The sequence below is a fragment of the Camelus ferus genome, chromosome 13, assembly GCF_009834535.1.
Source record: "Camelus ferus isolate YT-003-E chromosome 13, BCGSAC_Cfer_1.0, whole genome shotgun sequence".
Taxonomy (NCBI): domain Eukaryota; kingdom Metazoa; phylum Chordata; class Mammalia; order Artiodactyla; family Camelidae; genus Camelus; species Camelus ferus.
The window spans coordinates 45017357-45043114 of record NC_045708.1 but is presented as its reverse complement, the minus strand read 5'-3'; the positions used below and the strand labels follow the sequence as shown (position 1 = coordinate 45043114).

Sequence of the window (25758 nt, the reverse complement as noted above, 5' to 3'; positions counted from 1 at the left end):
TAAGAGTCACTTTTCAGCTTGAAACGGATTTAACTACAGGTTGTTAATAATTTCAAAAACCTGAACTGTACAAGGTAACTATGAGGAAGCGTGATCACTTTTAAAGATGTTTTCAATAGTTGTCCTTTGAGATGGGTCCAGAAATGACTTTTTTCTTTCCCCAAAGGCTTCACTTACAAGCTTATCAGTCTTTTGATGGCAGCTCTGTGTTACTGAAAACTGTCACTGTCACGGCAGATGTGAAGTAAGTGGACATGAGAGTAACACCATTAAAGACGACCTGGAGTTTGCCTGGAATGCCCAACCCTGTGTAGCAACAAACGTTGACTTTGATTCTAACAATATTTCCAAACAATCCTTAAATCTGGCAGACAGAAAGAATACTAATCACCTAGATAAATGTGTTTCTTCTACATTCTGGAGAAACGCCATAAGAATACATCAAGTTTAGTAAGCTTATGTGAGTGGAGCACTGTCCCACTTGGCATTACTTATTGAATTTCATATCACTTTATTAGGATGTTAGTACAGATACTATGTAAAATTCTACAATTAAGTTAATTCAATCTTGTCATATAATTACAAATATTACGGAGCCTGAACCAAACCTATGGCCAAGTATACGCCACCTGATTTGGGCCAAAGAATCCTGGTTTGATCCACATGAACCAAAAAATTAAAGTGGAAGGGGAAATTCCTTTTCCTGGCCTTGCCGACCCAAACATGCTATCTCCAAAGATCAGGTTCCCTTTGAGATGTGAGTATACCCTACCAATCCTCTAAATATGTACACTTTTTCCTTCAAATCTTTATTTTTAAAACAATATCAAAGTTGACAAGTTCACAGACAAGATGAGCAGGGGCAAAGCTGTTAAAATTCAAAGGCATTAAGCACAAATATCTACTTACCAGCTATACATCTGCTTTATGAGGACCAATTTTTCATTGAAGCTGTATATACTTTCATAATAGACATTTCTTACCTAACAACGAGGCAAGCAAACATTATAACGCATATACGTTTCCACAAAAGATTTTCAGTTACAATAAACGGCTCAAACCTTCAAACCTAAAGATTGAATTTTTTCCAACTTTCCAGAGTTTTAGTCTGAATAGATGCAAAAATTTAGCAAGAAATATCACCAGAGTTATTTCAGCCAAATTATTCAATGAGCACCCATGCAATCTATGCCAAATAAAAATGAAGAACACAGTGCAATGCCAACTTCTCTGATTAATGCATTCTTAGCTTACATTTCCATACAGTTTCTCTTAATTAAAGACAAACAGAAATTTCCTCTCACTAAACAGGTTTTAGGTTCAAGTTTACTTTCTAGAGCTATTTCTAAAAGTGTGTATCATTTTTTTTGCTGAGTAACTGAATTACCTCATATGATAAAGCCATTAATTATGTGGACCTGGTAACAAAGGAAGAACACTTGGCACAGGAACAGAGACTGGAGAGTTTACTGGTGGTGTGGACTTTGGGAGTTGGGTAAGCAAGATTTTGTAAGTGTCACTAGGGGGAAAAATACCAACATAAAAGCAAAAATGACCAAATTATATGCACAAATATTTAAGATTTCATGGGAAAAGATTACCTAATTTAAAAAAGGTTTATGTACATTATTTCTTTCAGCTGGAGATCATAACAATTTATCTGAAAATTGGCCCAAATAATTTCCTTATTATATCACAGGAGGGAAAAACCTACAATATCTTTCACATTCTGTACTTTTTTTTTTAAAGAGAATTCTGAGCTATCTCCTAGATCAAAGTGACCGTCCTCTTGTCCGAATGCCTGTAGTAGCTACTTCTTCTACTAGTCCTTGGCACTTTCCCAATTACCGCCTGGTGCTTACAGCATGTGGAAGTACACCAGGGTAGTCTGGAGTCAGACCGACCTGGTGTCAAATGCTGCCTTCACTACTGCTGGCTTCCTATGTGATCTGGGGGCACTTCCTTTCTGGAAGAAGTCAGTTATCCCTCTCTAGACAGCTCTTCCCTCACACATCACTAGCCAACCACAATGGCCTTCCTTTCTTCAGTCCCAGGGAGACACACACACACACACACATTCATCCCCAACCAAGTTCTCCCACCCACTTTGCACTAGATCATCTCTCTGCCTGGAAGCTCAGGTGGGCCTGGTCTGATCCTCCACAATCCCATCTAAAGCAGGCCTTTCACTTATTCTCTATCACCATATCTGTTTCCTTGAGAGATTTATCACATTTAGGAATTATCTTGTTTACCCACTCCCAGACTATAAACTCCACGAGCACACGGCTTGATCTGCCTTGCTCACAAGGCATTCCAGCGCCTAGCCCAGTGTCTGGACACAGAGGGCCGCCAACAGCAGTTAGCTGAATAAATGACCTGCCTAGAACAATACTGACTGAAAACCTCATTACATATAGAGTCATTTTCTCCAATCAGACTCCCAGAAGTCACGCTGATACTGATTCTGAATTTCTTTCCCTTTCTTTCATCAGGGTAAGTTTCATAGCTTGTGGCCCATGGGAAGGTGCCTTAGGGACTGGGGTCAACTTTTACCATAAAATGATAGGCAGTCTGAGGTAAGGACTATGCCATATGCATTAAGCTCAGAGCCTTATATACAGTAGGTACTCAGTAAATATATCTGAGAGCCTTAATACCTAAATGATAAACTGCATCTGTCAGGATAATGAATTATTAAGCAACTCTTCTTAGTGAAGAATATTATGACCTCTTAAAACATTCACGTTATGTCTACCAAATAATATTAAGTAAAAGGAAATCACAAAGATATATATATATATATATATATATGCTATATCATTACATAACACAAAAATTATGCCTACCCATGAACCCATTTTTTTTTTCTGTTCTTAACATTATTGCTGACTTGACAACAAAGGATTAGAATGGAGAGAGACTAGTTCCTAAAAATAAGACTTTAAACTTTTAAGAGGAAAAAAAAAAATGGTATTTGGGAGACCAAGTGAATCCTGTATCACAATCCAATGATTCATTACAATCATCTTTTCTCTGGGGCTCATTCTTCCATCACTAAGGAGGGATTTATATCCATAACCTCCATTAACATTAATGGAAGGTAGCCACATAATTTCACCAGAAGTCCACTAGAGAATCAGGCCTGTAAGAGAAAACGCTTTCATTTATTAAGTTTATAAAGAATTCCTAATATAACACAAAGAGTGGTGCCTCTGTTAACTGCCACTGGGTGCAATCATGCTGCAGAGGGTGAGACAGAACAATTAAACTAACCCTGCTATAGTCATAGAAAATACAGTTCCTAAAGCTACATGCTTCTAACACTTTCCAACCCCCTCACTCTCAACAAAAGACTATCCTTCGCTCCTCTACAGTAATTCCAAAAGCAAACTGTATTTTCAAAGTATTTCTTGTCATTTAAAAAAAAAAAGAAGCACATTTTAAAATGGAGCGTTCTAACCAAATACACTCACACATGCAGGAAATAAGGAATTTACAAGCCAACACAAGGTCATTATTTAATTTTTAATTAGGTTTCACCTAACAATGGAAAACCAAGTCTCCCTTCATCCATTTGACGAAACGCTCATTTAGAATACTCCACGGCTTCGAAAGCTTCCGAACAGATGTCTAAAATGAGAATCCAAGGCTCAGGAAAATATGAAACTCACTTTACTCTGTTCTCCAGTGATCTGATAAACAAACAGCCTCACCCACTGTAGTCATGGCTGATAATTTATTTCTAGAGGCTGATGACTATATGGTAATTCACTTTGCTGATGAAACATTCTTGATTTGGGTGGGATGCACACAGATACCAACTTAACGAATGTCATTCCCACAAGATAATAGACCATAGAGAAGATGCATGCCAGGCAGCACCACATCAAAAAACCACTTTTCACCTATCGGAAGATGCCTTAACAACCAGCAGTGTTTATCAAATTCACAAAACCTCATTCCTGCTAGGCAGAGTTCCAGAGCCAACTTTGTTTCTTCATGAAGGTCATCTAAACTTTCTAATATCCATTTGCAGTTACTAAAAATCCTTAACTTTGCGATTATTTATAGCCGCACTGGCAGTGGTAGATGTGTACTGTGAAGTTACTTTAATTAACTCAGGGTCTTGCTTTCACTACATACAAAGCTTCCTCAAGTCCATCAGACAATTCCACTGATAACTGAAGGATCCCCCAGCATTATAAGGATTCTCCAGCACTACTATGGGCACTCTAATTCTGGCCTTGCATTTATAACCACTGACCTCTGTAGTAACTGGGCAGCCCTGGAAGGAGAGTTAACCAGCATCAGACTCTCTTGGGGGAGGAAAAGAGGGGACTCTGTGACCCAAGAGAAGACAGAAGACAGGGCCAACTTTCCTCAGATCACCCTGGGGGGAAAGGCAGAATCCGGCTGCAAGTGAACGAAGGGAAAGGGCAGAGAGATCTACGGCCTTCACCACCTTCTTAGAAGTTCAGAATTTTCAGACTTTAGTTAAAGGAATGTGAAATTTTCAATAAGCACTTGAACCAAAACTCTTAACCACGTCAAGGGACCGTGGATCAGAGGAACCACGTGTGGCCCCTCTCCCTCTCTGAGGCGGGGCGAGGGGACAAGCTCTTCCCACTCCGTCCAGGGAGCCGCTGGTGAGCCCCTGGGGGCAGCCTCGCCCCCTGCTTGCGGAGTGAACCGGACAGAAGTGAAGAGGCCGCATACACCCGGCACCCCGGGCTCCACCCCAACCACGTGCCATGTCCGGAACCCGCGCCCCCGTGCCCGGCTGCGCGCTGGGTCCCTCCGTGTCCCTCGCCACCTACAAGGCCCCGCTGCAGTGTCCTGTCCTTCACCGAAGCCCTTCTCCTTCTCAACTCGGAACCCACACAGGCACGCGGTGTTTTCCCGGCTTCGCTTTATTATGCTTCACGGATACTGTGTGTTTTACGAACTGAAGGTTTGTGGCAACCCTGCCTATCAGGTGATCATTAGCATTTTTTTAGCAGTAAAGTATTTTTTAATTAAAGTGTGTACACTGTTCTTTAAGACACAGCAGTGCCGCACACTTAACAGACTACAGTATAGGGCAAACATAACTTCTGTATGCACTGGGAAAGCAAAAACTCCCGGTGACTCCCTTTACTGTGATACTCCCTTGGCTCCGGTGGTCCGAGACCGAACCCACATTATCTCCAAGGTGTGCCTGTACTTCCTCTCCGGGGCCACGTGGGTCCTTTGTGCTCTACATAAAACACAGCACTGAAGTGCTCTGCCTTTTCCTCTGCCAACCTCTGAGCACCTGAAGGGAAGGACAACTTCTCGGTTTTTCACTATTCTTCTATCAACATACACCATGTTACCTTACTTCTAGTAAATGACTGATACATATTCCTTGAATATTTAAGATGAGTACTTCTAGCAATGCCAATGCATCCTACCTTCCTGGCTGCATATAATACCCAATTTTCTCCCAGTTAAATGAAAATACCCAAAATGTGGTGTCTGAGGTCAAATCTCTTCTAGTCTCTCGAAGGCACTCTCAGATTACATACTATGAACAAGGTAAACATAGAAAAGTGACAAAAAGAATGATAAAAGTCACCATGTACACACCATGTCCAACTTTATCAAAGATAGGCCTTTAAAAGATAAGCAGAAAAGTCTAGAACATTCTCCCGAGTAACTGACATGCCCTCGACTTCCAAGAAAGATCAAATATTGACAATGAAACAATTTGGCCATGCTCAAAAGAATCAGAAATGTGTTCTCTGAAAATCAACTTCTTAAAAAATAGATGGGAAAATAATCTGGAGATCATTTTTCTTTGAAAGGAGAAAGGAAATAATGTTCATTTTTTCCATATCCATCTTTCTAAATATATAGAGAGAATTAATCACTATTAAAAATAAATAGAAATAAGATATTTTATCATATAGAAGTATCTTTTTAACTTTTAAGCACCACCCAGAATCAGAAATCATTTGTTTTGTTTTTTTTTTTTTTTTTCAAAAGTACCCTTGCCATTTCATTTACTTAGTTCATTATACAACTCAGGGGACAGGAAATAAAAACCACCATGATTTATATTTTTGTGCTGAGACAACTAAAAAAGCTCACTGTCCCTAGACTTACTCTATCCTCCTTTTTCAAGGCTCCCTGCATTAAGCCTCATGATTAATCTTGCCAAAACACTTTGTGAAACATGTCACACCCCTGGTTCAAAAACCCTACAAGGGCACTAAATGCCCTCCCCTAGGCAAAGCCCCACTGCAACCAAACTTGCCCCCTTACCTGACCTGGAGCCCTGCAGAGCCCTTCTGCACGTTCACTCACGCCTTTCTTTGCCTTGCTCTCCAGGTCCTCCTCTCCCCACTAATCCCGATCATCACCCCTCCTTGCCAACTCATTCCAAACAACCCTTCAATTCACAGCTCAAATCTAGTTCTACACAAAAGGCTTCTAGACTGTCCCAATTCTTCATGAATTTTCTTCCACATTTCTGCAAAACACGTTCTCATTTGGCAGTTTATTTATTTACATAGCCCCAAGATGGACGTATGTTTCACACAAGGACTACATTGTGTGTGTGTGTGTGTGTGTGTGTGTGTGTGTATAAGCTTACATCCCTCACCAAACCTAGCACAATGGCTCAGGTGCTGTTAACATTCAATACCTATTTGTAAATTAACTAATTATTTCTAAGACCGTAATTTATGAACTTGACATTGTAAGACCAAATTAAAGAACATATGTAAAGTAAGACTATAAAAAATAAATAAGAATAAACTATATATTATAAACGAAATGCTTTCCAGACATACAGTTTTAAAGTGAAACTTTCAATCTAATCTTATTCCTGATCTTGTCACAATTTTAGGGCTAATAAGGCACTGGAAATACTAACTAGGCGGCCTAATTTTAATTCCTCAACCCCAAATTACTATACAAATTAACAATAAAAAATCCTAAACCTTGCTGGTGACATTTATTTCCTTATATGCACAATGTACTTCATGCAAACTCATTGGTTACAATAATTGCACATGAAATAAATGTTAGACCTACAGAGGAAAGTACAGCAGTTTTGTGGGTTAGTATGAAAACTTCATTAATCCACTGTATGCAAACATGTCCCTAATTTTAAATGAGTCTTAGAGAAGAAGACAGTTTATGGTACGAAGTCACCCCCCAGGAAGCCAACTGTGTTTGGGTGGTCATTAAAGAACAAGTTTTCTGACTAGAGGTGTGAATTATCACACATGAAGAAGGCCTGGGTAAAACGATCTTTAACATACCCTTAATTTACAGCAACAAAAAGGCAAATACAAGACACTGAGAACACCTGGACAGTGTGAAAGAGACCAGCCAGGACTTAAAAATTTAACTGACCATGGATAAACTACAGAGACACTTTACAAACTCCTGTACACACACACACACACACACACACACACACACACTTCATCACACACCTAACGCTACACTACTACATATAAATGATACTGTACCTTGATTTTAATCTCTTGTCATCACTGATTTAGGAACCAGAATGTACTGAGTTTTCTTTTTAAAGCATACTAAAAATGAAAGATTCCAAAAAGGATAGATAAATATATTCTTAAACAAGTACAAAGCATTTATTTTTTAAATGGCACAGCTCAACATATTAAAGACATACTCAAGCTGCCAATTTTTAGAGCATGGCTTTTTAAAAAAAAAAAAAAATCTTTCTATTTTGGACAAATAGGATTAAGCTTCTTAGAAAATTCTTTGTTGTTTTGACTTCAACAATTTATGCAAATGAGATGTTAATTAGTGTAATTGTAACTTAAATTATGCTTGTGTAAACCTCTCCATTGGTAGAAAAGTGTGGGAATCTACACTACTGGTATTTAAAGTAGCTGTACTTACTCCCTTCTGAAAGCCCAGCATAGCAAGATCACTTTCATGTCTTTACAATTTGTTTTTATGAGGTGATAACATTTTTACAAATACCATCATTTTTGGTTTTTTATATTGTAAGTGACAGTCTGACATTTTACAACTGGCTTATTGAAAACAAGAATTGAGCACTCTAGCAGTAACGGACATTAACTGCTGAATAGAGATTCAGATGCTAATGAGGTGAGAGGGGCTCCAGAAAGTTTTGATAAATGCTACACACACTCTAACTAGCTGTGAATGTGGGTTGACAAAGAACATCTACACCAGGGTTCAATAAAATGTAACCCTTTAAATTAATCATACTGGCAGTATTTAATAGAACGCACAACAATCTCCTTTTCTGTTGGCCATAAAGCTGGAGAAATGCATAGTCTTCACAAATGAATGCTCCCACATTTCCCACTCCACACTGCTACTTTCATTTGAACGTGTACAGCTGTTTCAAAAGTACTTACTGTAAATAGCAAAGTATAAGCAGATTTCAGAGTCTGACTCTTTCACAACATAGGATATCTTTTTTTTTCTTCATTTTTACACCTAGATTGAAACAAAAACTCCTAAGCAAGAAAAAAATATAGAAGATTCGAAGGCCTAGTACAGAACCCAGCACACATAGTAGGTTCTCAATAAACAGCATTTCTTGTTATAGGAAAAGATCTGGCAACTTATAAAAAGAAAAACCATCTGCTCGAACAGGAAAAAAATCAGAGCATTCAGGAAGTAAGGCCTTCTGTCTTCAAATTCACGAACCTGAAGTAGGCCTTTGTTCTTTAGGCGCTGTTGGGAAACTTAGCTTATACTTTTTGTGAAGAATTCTTATACAGGAGAAAAATGAAAACGTCCCATTAAGTGAGACTATAATGAGCTTTATTACCACAAATGTCAGAAAACCCCAACTTATTTTGATTTTTGATGCTCACATGAAGCAGACTCTTCCATTGATTGCAAACTTGCAGAATCCAACAGACTACAGTTCAAGAGAGCACCTTTCTATCTCTCAGGCGCATGCAGAACGTTAACATGTTATTTCTTCTTAAAGTGACAATCCCTAATATCCTTTTTGGTTTTTGCCAATTTTAATCTTGGCAGGAAGTGGAAATCTGTGCACTCAGCAACACTGCAATCTTGCTGGCTGTCAAAATTATGTGTCAGCCAGTGCCTGAGTGGTATTCTTGTCATTTCACCATGGTAAGAAACTTATCAGTCTGACATATAAAGCCTCTAAAAGTAGTGATTTATGCCAAAATGTAGATACATTTACCAACCACCTAAATTTCATTTCATAATTCCCATAATTATTATAACTTCCCCCAATTATATACCTTGATTATAGTTATAATCAAGCTTATAAATCAAGGATGTTTTTAAAAATTCAAGGAATAATTTTGAGTCAAATAGGTTTATATTAAAAGACAACTAAATTTTAAAACGCATACATGTGCCTACATTGACACATTATACATGTTAGTATGCTTGCCTGCAGATACTGTATAATTTTAAAAAAAACCATTTTCTCCCAAATTGTCTCCCTGTGAACTGCACATTTCCAAGTCAACAAACTAATTGCTTCTCAATAGACTGCATAAAAATGATACCTTTACCCTTCAGCGAGCACTGGTTACTCTTTGACTTTTTAAGAGTGAAAACTCTCACTTAAAAAAAAAAAAGTGAACAAGTAGTGAAATGTGTGCTATGGTTTAGAAATGGCCATTTAGCCAAATTGCATACCTGTGCTGTGTCAGCGTCCTGGCAGAGCCATCTCATTCCACTGGTCTAATGGATGGCAATTGAATTTAATTAACAAAACTCCTTTGACTTAGTTTCATACTGTGCTGAATGTAATGGAATCCTCTCTCTCTCTCCCCTCTCTCTTTCTCTCTCCCTCCCTCTCTCTTTCTTTTGCATTCAACTAAAAATGTCCTTAACTGCCATCCACTTTAAGGATATTAAAGGCTATACATTATACTTAAAAGATGTAATACAGTCATCTCCTTCCCCATGACTTCAATTTAGTTACTGAATTATATAACATAAAATAATTAAAAAGATACTTTGATAGTGATACACAGTATAGATTCAATTACCACAATGTATCCATTAAAGGTACTTTTATAGTATGAATAAAATGCAAATCCTCTTTATGGATCGATATGAGAACATAATTCTATTCTTCCCCCTAAAAAAAGGAAGTTAACCATGATAAATCATCTTCACGTGAAAATGGAAAAAAGGTATTCCTTTAGAAGTGTTCTGTTAATCTCAATATATTAAGAATGTTACTTTCTCTATTATGCTCATTTTTAAACTATAGACCTAAATTCCAGCCATACTTGATAACCAACAGAAAACTTGTTTACTATTCTTTTTCATATTTTTCATATTTATTTAACTGCTGGACACTAAATTCAGAGAGACGTTTCTATTAATTAAATAATCTTTTCTAAATAAAATCAAGAACAAACCAAAGAAAAAAAAAAAAGCTCCTAAAGGATTCTGAGTAAATATTACTACTCTGCCTAACTTTTGCCTGGTTGGGCACTCTGAGACAAGTTCCTATGATTGATTATTGTCGTATCTCTGAATCTTTGACTTTGAACCATAACCTTTTTTGCGAACAATGACAGTTGGGACCTACCATTTGCCATCTGTAGAGATGGAGGGGGGAAAAGGACTTCACGTACATTAATCAGCCAATTAAGAACAGACTTAAACAAAACACTAAAGCATAATAAACCCCTGACTGCTTAATAGCTTTCTACTTTTAATAGTTGTCTTCCTGCAGTCTGCTCACAAGATTAGGAGTAATCTGTTCAAGTCTTAACAAAAATTGCATGAGGAAAAGGGAAAACATAAACCCATCCAAATCAGGCATTTTAAATTGTGAAAAATGACACTTAAGGATTCTATAGCTCGTCAAAATTTAAGAAGCTGATTCACATGCTACAGTATCAAAGAATCTCAAGTCAATACAAAATATAATATTTGTCTTCACTGAAACATATAAAATGATTCGTATATACAAGTGAGCCTATCGTTTCGAAGTTTTAGGTGACAGCATTCTTCAAAACATCACTCACTCAATAATTTATACTATTTCATTGGCATGAACTAATCTGCCAGGAGAATTTGAAGTTTCAATTCAACAAACCTAATAAGAAAAACTGGGGAAAAATTAACAAAACTAGGCAAGGTCTTGTGTGACCTTTCTCTGATTAAAATGTGATCAGCAAATGTAATATTTAAAGAGTAAGGCATTAACTCAGTTTCACTCATTAATAAAAAATAAATAGGAAACCCAGGAAAAAAGTCAAGGATGTCCACCATCACAAGTTAATTAATCACTGAATTGGAGGTAGCCAGTGTAGTGAGAAGGGTACGGAAAATAAAAGCATAAGATTGTAACAGCATAAATGAAAATCTGTGATTATGGACACAGTAAACACAAAATAACTCAGACAAATTATTGGCCGAAAAATATGTAAATATAGGTAGATATAAGATCACTATTCAAAAATTAACTATATTTCTACACTAGAAACACAGAAAATACATATTTTTAAAAACACAATTAACAAAAGCACTTTCACAAAAAACTTAAGACCTGGGTGAAAAATAATTCAATTTATTGAAAGATAAGATGTAAATCAATGGAGAGACATACCATGTTCATAGATGTAGTAAGATGTGACAGCAAAAAGATACCAATTCTCCTCAAATTCATCTGTCATCTATAGACTCCATACATTTCTAAACACAATCCCAACAGGATTTTCCATAAAACTTGACAAAACGATTCTAAAGTATATATAAGTGAGTGAAGGGTCAAGAATAAGTAAAACATTCTTTAAGAAAAGGTGTAAAGGATTTGCCTTATCAGATATCAGAACTAACTATAAGGGCTTAGCAGGTGAAACAACATGGTCTTGACACAGAGTAGACAAACTGATCACTGGAATAGAACAGAGAGTTTAGAAAGAGACTCACACAAATGTGAAAACTTAATAAATGACAGAGATGACACTGAAGATCATTTGGGACTAGAGAAACTATTTAACAAATGACAAGAGTGAAAACCGTTATTCATAGAGAAAAAAAAAAATGAAATTGGATCCCTACCTCACACCATACACAAAAATAAATTCCAAGTGGAATACAAACTTAAATGTGAGCTAAACCTTTAAAGATGTATAAAAACTACCATATATTTCTAAACTCAGAGTAAAGAAGGATATCTTAAACAAGATAGAAAAGCACTAACTGTAAAGCAAAGGAGTAATAAAATTTATATTAAAATTAAGAATTTTTGTTCATCAAAGATTAAAGAAAATGAAAGACAAGCCACAAACTATGAAAAGATAGTTGCAAACATGTAACACAAAGGAGTAAAAACTAGGATATATGAAGAACTCCTACAAATGAAAAAGAAAAAGAAAATAAGCGACAATAGAAAAATGAGTAAAAGATCTGACCATTTATTTCACAGAAAAGGAAAGATAGTGGCTAACAGATACACAAAAAAAATTTAATTCCATTACTAACCAAATTAGAAATGCAGATTAAGACCACAATGAAATATTATTTTATAGCCACCAGAATGGCAAAAAATTAAAAAATTTGGCATGGCAAGCGTTGGAGAGGATGTATATCAACAGAATCTTTTGTAAACAGCTACTATTAGTGAGAGTATAAATAGGTACAACTACTTAATAAAATAAAATAAGATTATCTTTTTAAAAAATATAACACTTACATGCCCTATGATTCAGCAATTCTACTCCTAAGCATATACCTGAAAGAAACTCTCATACACATGCTCCAGAAGACATGCTACTATTCATAACACTTGCTAATAACAAGAAACTGGAAACACCCCCATAGAGCCATCACACAATGGCATATTATACAAGATGAAAGAAGAAGAAATTACAGTACAGTTGACCTTTGAACAACATGGGGGCTGGGGGCACTGACCCCCACGCAGCTGAAAATCTGCATAAAACTTCACAGTCAGCCCTCCGTGTCCACAGTTCCACAACCTCGAATTCAACCAGTGTTGGATCATGTGGTGCTCTAGCACTTTTTAAAAATTCTGCAGGTAAGTGGACCAGTGCAGCTCAAACCCATACTGTTCAAGGGTTAATTGTATATGCAGTAACATTAGAAACATGATGTTGAGTGAAAATGCAATCTCCAGAAGCATGTATGTATATATAATTTTGATAAAACTTAGTAACAAGCAAAATTGAGCAATATATTTAGTATACATGTATGTGATTAAAAAACATTTATAGGAGGGGAATGATAAACATAATACTCATGCTAATGGGGGGGATTTCAGGATGATACTTTTAGGGCACAAGGTACTGGTAACGTTTTCTTTCTTGGGTTATGTAGTAGGTACATAGGTTTTCACTTCATTATTATGTGTCATAATTTACATATAGTCTTACACTGAAAAATAAAGTGAAAATCAGTAAGAAACCAACCCAGTAATGTTTATTAAAACAAAAGGATTTTTCACAATATCCTAGAACCTTTCAGCAATAGGCTTCAAAAGGTTTAAAAGAAATATATTTGAATTTCTATTGCAAATTATTTTAATAATGCCTTTACCCCCCCTGGAAAATATATGAATAGCCAAACTAGAGGGGGAAATCTTCCTTTTTACTTGATTGGTGTGAATAATCTGTATTTTAAATTTAATCTCAGCTTCCCATTTAAAAAGGGAGGATGCAGTGGTATACGAGGTAACTCAACTCCAGTATGGACAAATTCAAACAGCAGATAATCCACATTTCTGTTCAGCTTAAAATGCATCATTCAGTCTTCTAACGTTCAATTTCATTTTCTGATTATGCTTGGTTTCAAAGAAATTTCTATTCCTGGGAAGGGACTAAGAAAGGATGAAACAGGCTTGTTGTAAATAGCTAGGCACTCTCTCATACACACACATACACCACACACACACACACACACATCGTTATCATATATATGAGAAGAAATCAACAAGGTGGGATTTTTGTGGTTTGGGAGAGAGGAAACGATAGATGAGTACAAAGCTTCCTTCCAATGGTAATATTCAAAATCTGGCTATAGACCTGAGTTTCTATGCGAAATCTCCAAAAGAAATTTTTTAAGAAACCTGACTGAACATGAGTGCATGCAGTACTCAGAGATGACCAGAGCTGAACTGGAGAGTTCCCTATTTCATCACAAGTCCAGTCAGGGTTTCACCACATCCATTTTTGTAGGTACACAGATACATTCTTCTTTAAAAAAAAAAAAAAAAAAAAAAAGGTGTTCTACTTTAATAAAACACCTTCCCAGGTGTCCTGAATTAAGAAATTACAATAGTAACATCTGTCCAGCCATACTTTTCCAGAATGACGATGATCATCTTCTCTCAGATCCAAAAATATAATCAGAGAATTAAGTAATAATTAAATGAGTTAGAATTTCACTGATAAGCATTATAGTGGCTGATATAAAGTTACTCCCTACCAGTCAAGATCTCTCCACTCTCTGCCATCTAAACATACCCTCCTTCCTACCTGAGAAGTGTTCAACCAGCCACACAGGGAACAGATGAACATTACAGGAAGGCCATGCATGCATTGCTAGAGCATCAACTACTTTATAAAATTAGAAACTAACCAATTTTTTTCCAAGGTGCTCTAATTTCAGTAATTAAGTATTTCATTCAGAGATCAATAATACTCTTAAGAAATACAGCAGTGAGACTGCTTCCTAATTCAAGTTCTTAATGTTAAACATAACTTCGGTACAATTTTAAGGAAGGGAAAATAGAGATATTTACCTCTCCAGTACCTAATTTTTTGTCATTTAAAAATAATGTTTGAGTTATTGTATGACTACAACATCTGAACTGATATTTCTCCTTCTCAAGATTCTTATTTCCTTATAAGCAACTAGCTACACCTTGACCTTGACCTGAATCTTACACTTCAGAAATAAAGTGGAACTGCAGGAAGATATAGAACTAAATGTAAGTTTTCTCATTAGTTTAAACATCTATAAGATGTCCCCATCCTAGGAAGCACACTGGGAAAATCCCATAGTTTGTATCACTTTACAAAGTGCAGGCTGGTACACTATCCTCTTTGCAACTCTGAGATCCAACTAGAATGTAAGGTGAAAAATTACATTCTAGTTTTCATTCTTTACTGGAATATTGCTGCTGATGGTTTACCAAAGAAGAGGGCCAAAATTCAGTCCCTTTGAGCAGTCTATGAAAACACAAAAGACGACTTAGTCTCTTTAAAGCAAATTATTTTTCATATGATTTTATAAGTTTTTCTTTCTCATTATTCTTAAAGTTACAGTTAAAAAAAAAAAAAAGAAAGAAAACTGTATATTCTGTCAAAATCCTTCCATTATCCTTTGCTGAAACCAGTAGGAGCTTTTAGATATGAAAACAGAGCCAGACGGAAACACTTTCTGGGAAAGTCTGCAGTGGAATGGTTTTGATAATGAACATGCCTAGAGAAATAAAATCGTGAATGCCGTATGTGTTGGGGGGAAGAAACTCTTATCTTCAGTTGGGTTCTGTTTCCCTTGGAGAGGCTTATGTTACCTACAATCAATAGGTCTCCAATTAAACAAAGAAGATTTACATATGCTGGTGCATTTTGGAGCTAATGAAATCGGTCTAGCAGCTTTAATGAGAGTAAAGCACTGACTAGGAGGCGGAAACGTATGAGTTCACCATATCTAACTGGGCTGGGCTCCTTAATTCTGCTCTTTTAACTTTTCTACCACTACTGCCCTGGCCTCTCCTAGCTTAGAGTAAGTAACCACGCCAAAATCTGCCCTATGCAGTGAGGACGGACAAACCTGCAAATGTTCACCAGAGATAAGGATATGATTGACGGACCCTCTTCCTGCAGAGCAGGACAGTGCGTGATTCAAAATCAAAAAAAAGTGTGTCCATATGAGGAGAGGGTTCCTTTTTTAATCAAGATTGTACTCTTTGCAAATTCAACAGCATAAAAGGAAAAGCCGTTCTTTTCCTTCCCAGCAGATACCGAGCACACAGTAGGTACTCGATAAATGGCTGTTCGTATAAAGATGACTTCCACAGGTAAGGTGGAGCAATGGCTAGATTAGTCTATCACCTTCAAATCATCTTTTCTGGGTAAACAGTTCAGATAAAAGCCAAGACCAGGATCTTAGATGGAAAAACAAATAGCCTACATAATTTTCTATAAATAAATCTAGCATCCCCAAAGCTTTTTTTTTCAGAATTAAGATTATTCACATGTCAATAACTCCTTTAGGTTAACATGAATCTTTGGATTTTGGTGAAGAACCAGAATCAGATAACACAATAAAGTAAGAAAAGAAAATCATTCTGATCAAAAAATGCTTGGGCTTAAATTCAGTCTCGAGGTGAACACCCAAATACTATGTTACCTAGTTTTTAAACTCAGACTATAACCTGCTCCCATTTTTTGTTTTGTTCAACCCAGGTTCTCCATTAACAAAGATATTGAGCACATACTAAGTGCCAGGCCCTACGCACCCCATGCAGGGAACACAAAAACAAGTATGATCCAGTCCCTGTTCGTAAAGAAATCACAGCCCAATTTGGGAGACAGATCACTTTATAATGACACAGGAAGTGCTAAGGGTGAGTACAGTAAGACAGTGCTACCAGGACGCTATAGGGACATAGGGACGGAGCCGTTAGCCCAACGCTGGGGTGAAAGGCTGAAGTAGCACTAGCCAGTGGAAGGTGGGTGAGGACGTGCGAGTGGAGGAGTAATACAAAGAAATGAATGAATGGATGAATGAATATACGATATATTTTGCCTATTGCCCCTATATTGTCCATGCACCAAAATTCTCACCTGTTTTTTTGCATGTGCTGTCTCCAGTCTCAAGATTAGTTATGTTCACTGGGTCACTCAGTCCAGAAAGGTAACTTACTCATGCTAATTACCCCACGTTTGTGTCAATACACCTTGCCCTTACTTAAACACTGCATTTATTGTCTTGATAACAAATAAGAACCTTCAATAATGCACAGCATTATTAAGTGAAAGGGGCCTTGTCAGAAGCACAAGTCACTCTATAACACTAAGTTCCTTAAGTCCTGAAATCCCCTCACAGAGTTCAACTCCTACCTTCAAAAGTTCAAGGGTTCAAGGCTAAGACATCAGTTTATTGAACTATCACCTAGGTGGGACTCTGCAACTGGGGATTCATTCCAAATCTAAAAACAAGCAATCCTTTTTTCCAGATGTCAAATTTAGGCAATGAGAATCCCCTGAAACAATTTCCCTCTAAATAACAGACTGAAAGTAGAAAAGGGGTGTTATATTGACTCATAATTATAGACTCATAATTCTAACCTGAATATATATAATTTAAAATGTATAGCAGTCTTAAAGATTGTTTACATTAACATGTTCAGTTTTATTTGTATTTCATGAAGAAAAAAATGGAAGACTGAAAAAAAAAACAGAATGAAGACCAGATCTGTAAAAACGCTACTCAGGATTACAAGTAAGTAATGGGCCTGGTGTGGGCAAGGAAGGAAGAGAAAGGCAGGGTGATTCTAGAGATTAGTAGTGAAAACGGAGACATTTTTAAACTTGTTAAACTTTCATTATTTGGAACCAAGACACTCTTAAAGTAAAGGGAACATCAGATATTGCTAAAATCATCAGGTAAATCTGGATATTTGTATCCAAGTGGCTTATTTAATCTGAAGTCAACATGGTTTTCCCCGGAGGAACTGAGCTGCTAGCATCCCAGGAACTCTACCAAGTTCTCGTACTGACTGGAAAACAAAGAAATCTGTCTTGAGTTCCATGATGTCCCACATGCCACTGTGACTAATCCCCAACCATTTTTATTTACAGTGTTCAGGATGAGTTTCTATGACAATCCCAGGCCGTTCTCCACGTTACACACACACACATTTTCTGCCTTTTGAAAATAATGACAGAACAAATCATTTCTTCTGTGCTCTGTCCAAAGAAAAACACACATATTAGTGGCTGCAAAAAAACAGATTTCATTTTCAGATTAAACAACAAGCAGATATAATAGGGACCAAGAAATGTCCACTATGTGGGACCACCGGGTCACCTCTGCGGTTGCCTGCATTTCACTTTTCGGACAAGCCACGGTTCTCCTTTCTGTCCCCGTCACAGCTGTCCCGTTACCACACCAGCACACTCACTCAGGGCCATGCTTTCTGACTGAATGTCACACCTACCTGTCTGCTTTTCACAAGAGAAAGAAAGGCAGAGCGGCCTGAGACCTCGGATGACTTAAAATCCACTTCCGTGTCCAAGTCTCAAGATGGCTAGCTTGCTCCGGGGATGGAGCGAAGTAGGGGAACTGAAGCGGCTCTGCTGCTGGGACTTGGCTGAGTTTTAGGAGCCACTACCAGCTGCCAAATGAATTCACCACGGCTTGCTCTCGAGGCCTTCCCTGCGTGTCTGTCTGTCACTCCCTCAGTTCTCCTGCTGTTTAGTTTGCCTGTGACTCCGTTTTACGCTGCAGGATTACTCAAAGGATGTCCTTAAGAAAAGAAGTCAAACTTCTTTTGTGCACCACCAGCTTTCTTTAGAGAAAACATGCTACGGTGAACTATTAATAATAGAAACCACCTGTGCCCTGGTCTGTGTCTGCTTGGATTTTCTTTCCATTTACGTAGATACTTTTGACATAAGAAAACAAAAAATTAACACATAGTGGACGTATCATCAAATGATAGAATTCCTCCACATACACCAATTGCCCAGTCAAAAGGCAGTTATCAACAACCAGTTCTGCAAATGTTTAAAACTTCACATGGGCTGTTAGTTGGAAGAATCCTAATTTTAAAACGTCAAAAGCCTTAAAATCTGTTTCTGAAGAAATTTCATCTAAGACGGCGTCAACTCATCTCATGGCATTTTCTTCACCTGTTTGTCTCTGGTATGCAGCACAGTGCCTAATAGGTAGTGAGTGCTCAAAACATGTTTGCTGAGCTAAGTCGCCACACAACATGGTGCAACCTGTCAATAAAAGCAACCAAGATACATCTTCTAGGTCAACGTCAACCAAAGAGCATCCCTGATGCACATGGTAACAAGGGGCCACAACTACTCCCCACTTTGTACGAGAATTTTCTATCTCCAGAGCTCCTGGGGTGCATGGACTTAGCTTCCTCACCTGTAAAATAAATGTTTCCCCTAAGCTTCCTTCAAGTATGAAATTCTGAATCTATTAACAATCCAGAACAAGGTCTAGTTGCTCATTACTTTTTAAACTTCATAGAAAACAATAGATTTCAGCACTACTGTGGACTTTCAGAGAACACTTTTAAACCCATCCATAAATTCCAAGGTGCAGCTTAGGGAGTCTGGTACCTTGGGGAACACCTGAGAGACAAAAACAGGCCACAGAAGTGTTGGACCCAGTCACCGGCCCTCACCACTTCCTAACCATGTCCCATGGACACGCCTGTCTCCTCACCAGCATAAAGGCAATTATAAAAGCTCCCCTACCTCGAGGGTAAGGTTTATATGAAGAGCTAATAAAATAATCTATAAGAGCCAACTTAAATACCATAGAGGTTAACGCCGCTTGCCTGGGGTCTGGCGGGTCTGGCTCTCATCCTGGCTCTGCGACTCACCACTGGTGGTGACCTTGGGTGAGTTACCAACACTCTCTGAACCTCTGTTTCCTGAATAACAGAAGTAAACCACAACAAAAGCCTTCTACCATCTCTAGTAGCCACCACCTCCACCACCCAACATGAAAAATTCTCCCAAACCTGGAGAAGTCCAAAAAGGAAACAGAACAGAAACAAAGAAACCCACATAAAACCGAAGAAACCCATATCTACAATTCAGAAAACCAACAGAGCCAACCCTAAGAAATGGCCCCCATTTGTGAACTCTGTAAACTCCTCGAAGGGCCCAGTGTTTAAAAGAAGCTGCCACAGAATGCTCCAGCACAAAGCAAGACTTGCACGGTTACAGGGACAGCTTCTCCGTCACTGTTAGAAAGGTGACTGGGGACAAAGGGCCAAACATGCGAACCTCTGAGTGTGATCTCAGTTCCTCTCCAGTCTGTCTGTTTCCCTCCAGTTCTGCTGTCTCATGACCCGACTCCACTTACTCAGCATCGCCCCGACCCCAGCACCTCCAAGGCCCAACTGCAAATCAAGTAAAAAGCTGGGCATAATCAGTCTTTATACGGCAAAATTGAAAGTGTCTCTCTTTGAAGAATCACAAAGCTTTCTGTCTGAAACCTCTGACCTTTCTAGAGAAATCAGAGTCACTGTAGTTAAAAATGTAAGTGGTCAAAGTACAAAGGATTACATTTATCCATTTTGCATGTTTGCTGTCTTTTCTGAGATGAGGGGCAAATATCTTTAGAACAATTCGTTTTCCAATCCTAACATTTCAGGCTGCAAGATCCTCGTTCTCTAAGGACTGCACTCATCCTGGGCCTGATGGGGTGGCACTTTTCTGTTAATTCCTAGTCCCACCTTATTTCACAGAAAATCTAAAACATGTGATTCCAAACCTTTTTTTAAAAGTAAGACTTTTGTCTGGGCTGTAAATGAGCTGAGAAAATAATAAAAATTCATTTGAACCTTCTTAAAAACCACTGTAATCCCTGAATGGTCAGGAGGGTAAGGGATTTCTAAAAGTACATTTAAGAGAAAAAAGAATTCTTAATAAAAGTCCTTGTCACATATTAAGAGGCCATACAATAAAAGTATTGCAATGACTATCTTTCCCTGACAGGAACACACAACAATAGTTACGCTGTTGAACAGTATCAAGTTACAAAGACTTCATTCTCAGAAGTTACTTGAAACTACTCTCCCAAAGAGAACCTCCACCATTTAAAAGAAGGGGATAAAAAGCCAACCAGATGAATCAATCAGAAACTTTAGCAACTCAGTAATTTTTATATAAAACGCATCCACACAAAAACCTTGCCACAGACACACAAAGAAAGCTTTTGCCAAATTCGGATCCAGAATCCTCGCTTCATTTTAAACGTTTATAACCCACTCATCTGTAACTTCGAACTACTTAATGCCAAAAATACATTCTCAGGTATACGCTGTTTTCTGTCAACAACATTTTTAATATCTAATGTTATTTATGAATTATATTCAGCATAGAAGACGTTTATGATTTTCATTGTTAATCTGCTATTATATCTGAGCCCATCCAGCTCTGTTGAATAGAATGCTACCAAAGTGTATATGCAGATGCACAGTATCTTAATTACTCATTCTACAGTGAGCTCTTTAAGCGTTTCCATTCCTCATTCATTTGGAATGTTTAAAAATGCCACAAGAAGGGCTTGATGTCATCTCAACACTGAAATCCATCTGTCTGTGGCCCTCTTTTGACTTGACTCCTTCTGCAGCCAAAATTTTCACAAAAGTTGATGAGAATTTGTCAACCTAAGGACGTGCAACGTCAGCTTCTTTGAAAGGCAACGGAATGTCTGAAAGTGACAATGGTGGAGTCCCGGAAGTACAATATTCACTTTGCACAGGAGCTTAAAATCAAGTAACTCACCCCTTTAAAATTAAAATACACAGAACAGGGGAAGAGGGAAGAGGTAGGCACATAACACACAAGAGCCAGTTCTGAGTTTCCTATCATAAGTAATATGTCCCTAATTTTGAAAATTAATGTTGTAGCATCATAGTTCCTATTATCCACTGATAAATACCTTTCTCTACCCAAAATTACCACTCAGATAAAGCTATATGACTCACCACAGATGTGTCTTCCCCAACAGCGTGAACATGTTGCACTGTCCAATCACGGGGCTGGCAAAACTACAACAGGAAACAAAATCACCCCAGCCATAGCAACAAAGACAACAGCCTGACAATGGCAGATGCTACAGAGACACACACACCAATTTTTAAATATTATTCATTTTAAAAATATGTTTTATTGCTACTTTTGCTTCATCTCACCTTTTTTAACCCAGAGAGCATTTCAAAAAAAGTATTACATGAATATAAATATTTACATGAATATAAATGTTCTGAAAATCATTTCTCCTTGGAAACTCACAGCTATTGGGACCACTGTAAACACTCCCCAGACATCGAAAGGTAGGCAGTACTGAACCTGAGGGAGAGGACCACGGGATGTGAGTCCTAGTTTTTTACTGCAATCTTCTTTTGTTTCCAATTAAATTACATTTATTACACACCTTAGTTTTCCCTTTCTAGGGTGGCTGGTACTCCACACTTTAACTTTTAGACTTATTAGCATTTCTAAAGAGACACTTAAAAATAAAGTTATATTTCTATTTTATTCAACATAAGTTTGGTTCAGCAGCATATTTTTAAAAATAAAGATAAGAAGAATTAATATAGAAATGAATTAATGTAATTTAAATTATAATTACTGGTCTTTTTTTCTATTTACAATGATACAATGCATGTTGAGTGAGGCTTTGAACTCCTGCACTGAAGTCATTAAGACGTAATCTTGCCTAAGTTTAAAGGGGTATTAAATAAATCCATCAATAAATCAGTCATTTAAGGGCATTAGGATGAAACTTGTCCCTATTTTCAATTTTCTTCCTTTGTCTTTTAAGTTAAAAAACAATTTTTTAACTAATAAAATTCCATTTTTGCTTTCTTTTAAATAATTATACATAGGCCATGGTCAAAGCATCTTTTTGGAGCAAAGTAAATTTAAAAATTTTAAATCTAATCATCAAGAGAAGTTAGAAATATATTATCTCTTGTGCATATAAAAATGTACAAAAATCTACCTACCAAAATATGACATGCAATTCTGATTTTTAAAATAATGCTTGCTTTAATTCTCAATGGCTTGCTAAAGCACCTAGAACCAATTCATCTTTCTCTTATCCTTCCCCCCAAAAAGTTCTTAAACCTATGTTATAATGCTTCTATTCACTAAACTTCAACATTCTGAAAACAAAAAAGAACAAGTCATTCCAGATTTTGACCCCAACACTAAAAAGCATGAGACCATGTCTCCCTCTCGTAACCAAGTGTGGCTTCGTTATGTGGCTAGAAACCAAACTCCACAGTAAAATATCTCCGTGGGAAGAGTCCGGATTTTGACTTATTTCCCCTTTTGATTCAAGGTAGGTGTGTGATACCATTTAAATGACATCCTACCCCAGACAACAGGCTATAAAGAGGGATATAGAATGGATCTGAATTTTATCTTTAAGAGCAAAGGATTTGGATTCAGGAGGCCTGGGTTTAACCATGCTCTGCACAAGTCACTTGGCACCTCTGAGACTTGATTTTCACCTGCACAAATGGACAGTGCATTACTTATTTACAGTACTTCTGTGAAGTTAAAAAAAAAAAAGAAAAGAAAAGAAATAAAAAGTAAAAAGAAAGCTACAATGTATGGCAGAACTTAGTACTGTGCTTGCTGCAAAACAGACACTCACTAAAAGTTGTCTGCCTGCCTGCCTGCCTGCCTTTTTTCCATTCGTCTCCTTCTCTCTACTCTCAATTGATCTAGGTCCAAAATATTTACCACTAGGAAAATATGTGAAAGACATGAAGAGAAATAAGTTTAAAATTCTCAAAAAAAAAATTAGAGTTATTCCACTTCAATCTCCAGTTATTAAGATCGTCCTAATCGTCTCTGAGTTTGAGATTAGCAGTATATCACAGAACAACACTCACCAAAATACATAACACAAATGAGCTTACTGCTCTCAATCTTATCTCATTTAGTGTCTTTTACAAATAGAACAGCAAAAGTATCCTCTGCCATGAAGTCGCTGCAACTTGTCATTTGCGGGCTCATTCCTTTGGCTCATAAGCCAGGTCTGTTTCACTGGAATATCAATCGGAGGACTAATTCCAGTAGATAATGTACACTTTCACCCTGCTGAATTACCATCACAAAACATGAAGCTTTGTTTTCTAATATTTTGGGAAAAGCCTAGGGAAGAAGTCATTTCTGTCTTAGCAGCAGCTAGAGAATTCTGATAAGTTTGGGGACCTTAAAGTTTGGATCAATCATTTCTACCTTACAGTTGCCTTAGTGGGCGATGGCCAAAATGTTGACAATACTGTAAGTTACCCTTTAAAAAGCAAAATGATAATGATAAACATCTCGCTAGCCCATTTTCCAAGTTTACCCATGCCACAGTGTCCCTCGCTGGACACCAAAGCACGACAGAGAGTTTTTGCAAAACTTTTCTTTCTAAAAATTTGAATACAACCTCCAAAAGCCCCCAACAGTCTCTAAGTCTGAAACAAGGAATGCAAATATTACTGGGAGATGGATTATAAATGCTCCACTTGATATCTTGCTGCTCAGGATCCTTTTAGTCATTACTTCAACCAAAACACTTTTTAGAGCATCTCCATTTGTGATTAAGTTCACGGTTTTCTGTTTCTCTTAACAAAACATGCTAGTTCATTCATTCTCCTCCTCCACCTGACTTCTTCCCTCCCCTGGCCCCATCTCCCAAGGATTTACAGTTTATAATATATTTAAAAGCAAGGTCTAATCTCTAAACAGCCATGGGGAAATTATTGCTGAAATGATAATAAAATGGTTTTTAGCACATTCACTGAATGCAATCTGTATTTCATGTTTTTTCTTCTATTCTAACCTCAGAATTGTTTTCAATAATCTATATTAACATTTGTGAGCAATTAGAATTGTTGCTGCTTCTGTGCAAATTTTAAAAAACAAACAGGCTGCTCTGCATCCTCTGGAAGCAGCTTGAGGCCTTAACCAAGTAGAACACCCAGTCCTACTGTGTACAGCAGTGACCACAACAAAGACTGTGGTTTCTCCCACACTAGCCCTAAATAGGTTTAAATTAATGCTATCCATCACTGGGTGGAAAAGAAGACAAGGCAAATCCAAGCCAGCAGCATTGGGAAATTTCTTACCAACACTCAAACCTCTGAGCCATAAATGAGCTGACCTCCTTTCATAGGTTCACTCCAGAACAACCCTTTCTCTCTGTTCCTGTACACTCTCGGCCTTTCAATTTCCCTCTTTTTCACTACATTCTAGATAAAGGATATTGCTACTACATTCTAAACAGAGGACATTGTTACAATCCCAGTTACACAGAAAACACTCAAGGATGTAAAAGCCGTATTTAATCTCAAGTTTGTTGACTGTTAATGCTATGTCTCCTTCAGAGAATTCAAAGATGAATGGAAAGATCAGTGAAATTTTCTAAAACGGTGTGCATATATACCAAAAAGTTACAGTAGATCAATCAGCCACAAAATCCACCTTCAGTTTAGTTTAAGGTTAGAGTCAGAATTTGAGAAAGGGCGGTACTTGCTCTCTTCATTAAATATCACTATATGTTAGTCTTACCCCTGCTTTTTCCAAATACAGTTTACTACTATAAATCACAGGTGCTAACTGCACAACTTTCTACTAGAGAGTTGATTAAGGTACTGAAGAAGTTTAATTGCATAATGTATAGTCTTAGAATTGTGTGTAAACACACGTACACACAAATGCTTGTTAACAGCATACTGAATATATTTCAGATACGTACTGTTGCCACAAACTAACTTGGTAAGTTACCTAAACATTTAAAAATTATCAGAACTAATTTGGCATAAAATTACAAACTGTAATAATCTAATATTACTCACTTAAAATTTTTACAATTATTTTTCTGAATGCACTGATAACTTTACACAGATAGTTACGCTGTATTTAAAGCACCAGCTTAAAAAAAAAAAAAAAGAAATCATTCCCATTGCTCTAAACAGCACTCTGTGTGCAGCCTGGGTGTGCGCACACATGCACACGAAGCGCACAC

At 37.4% G+C, this 25758-nt stretch overlaps 1 protein-coding gene and 1 long non-coding RNA gene across 6 annotated transcripts in view; both read right to left on the bottom strand.

The window, feature by feature from the left end:
* The window catches only part of NFIA (nuclear factor I A), a 340770-nt gene that overhangs the window by 304299 nt on the left and 10713 nt on the right, over positions 1-25758 (bottom strand). The gene's annotated exons all lie outside the window — the stretch shown is intronic.
* LOC116668039 lies at positions 85-25758 on the bottom strand. Its single transcript, XR_004325095.1, has 3 exons — positions 25748-25758; positions 16558-16563; positions 85-5511 (listed from the first exon to the last, which is right to left on the bottom strand). It is a non-coding gene; the product is annotated as an uncharacterized LOC116668039 (long non-coding RNA).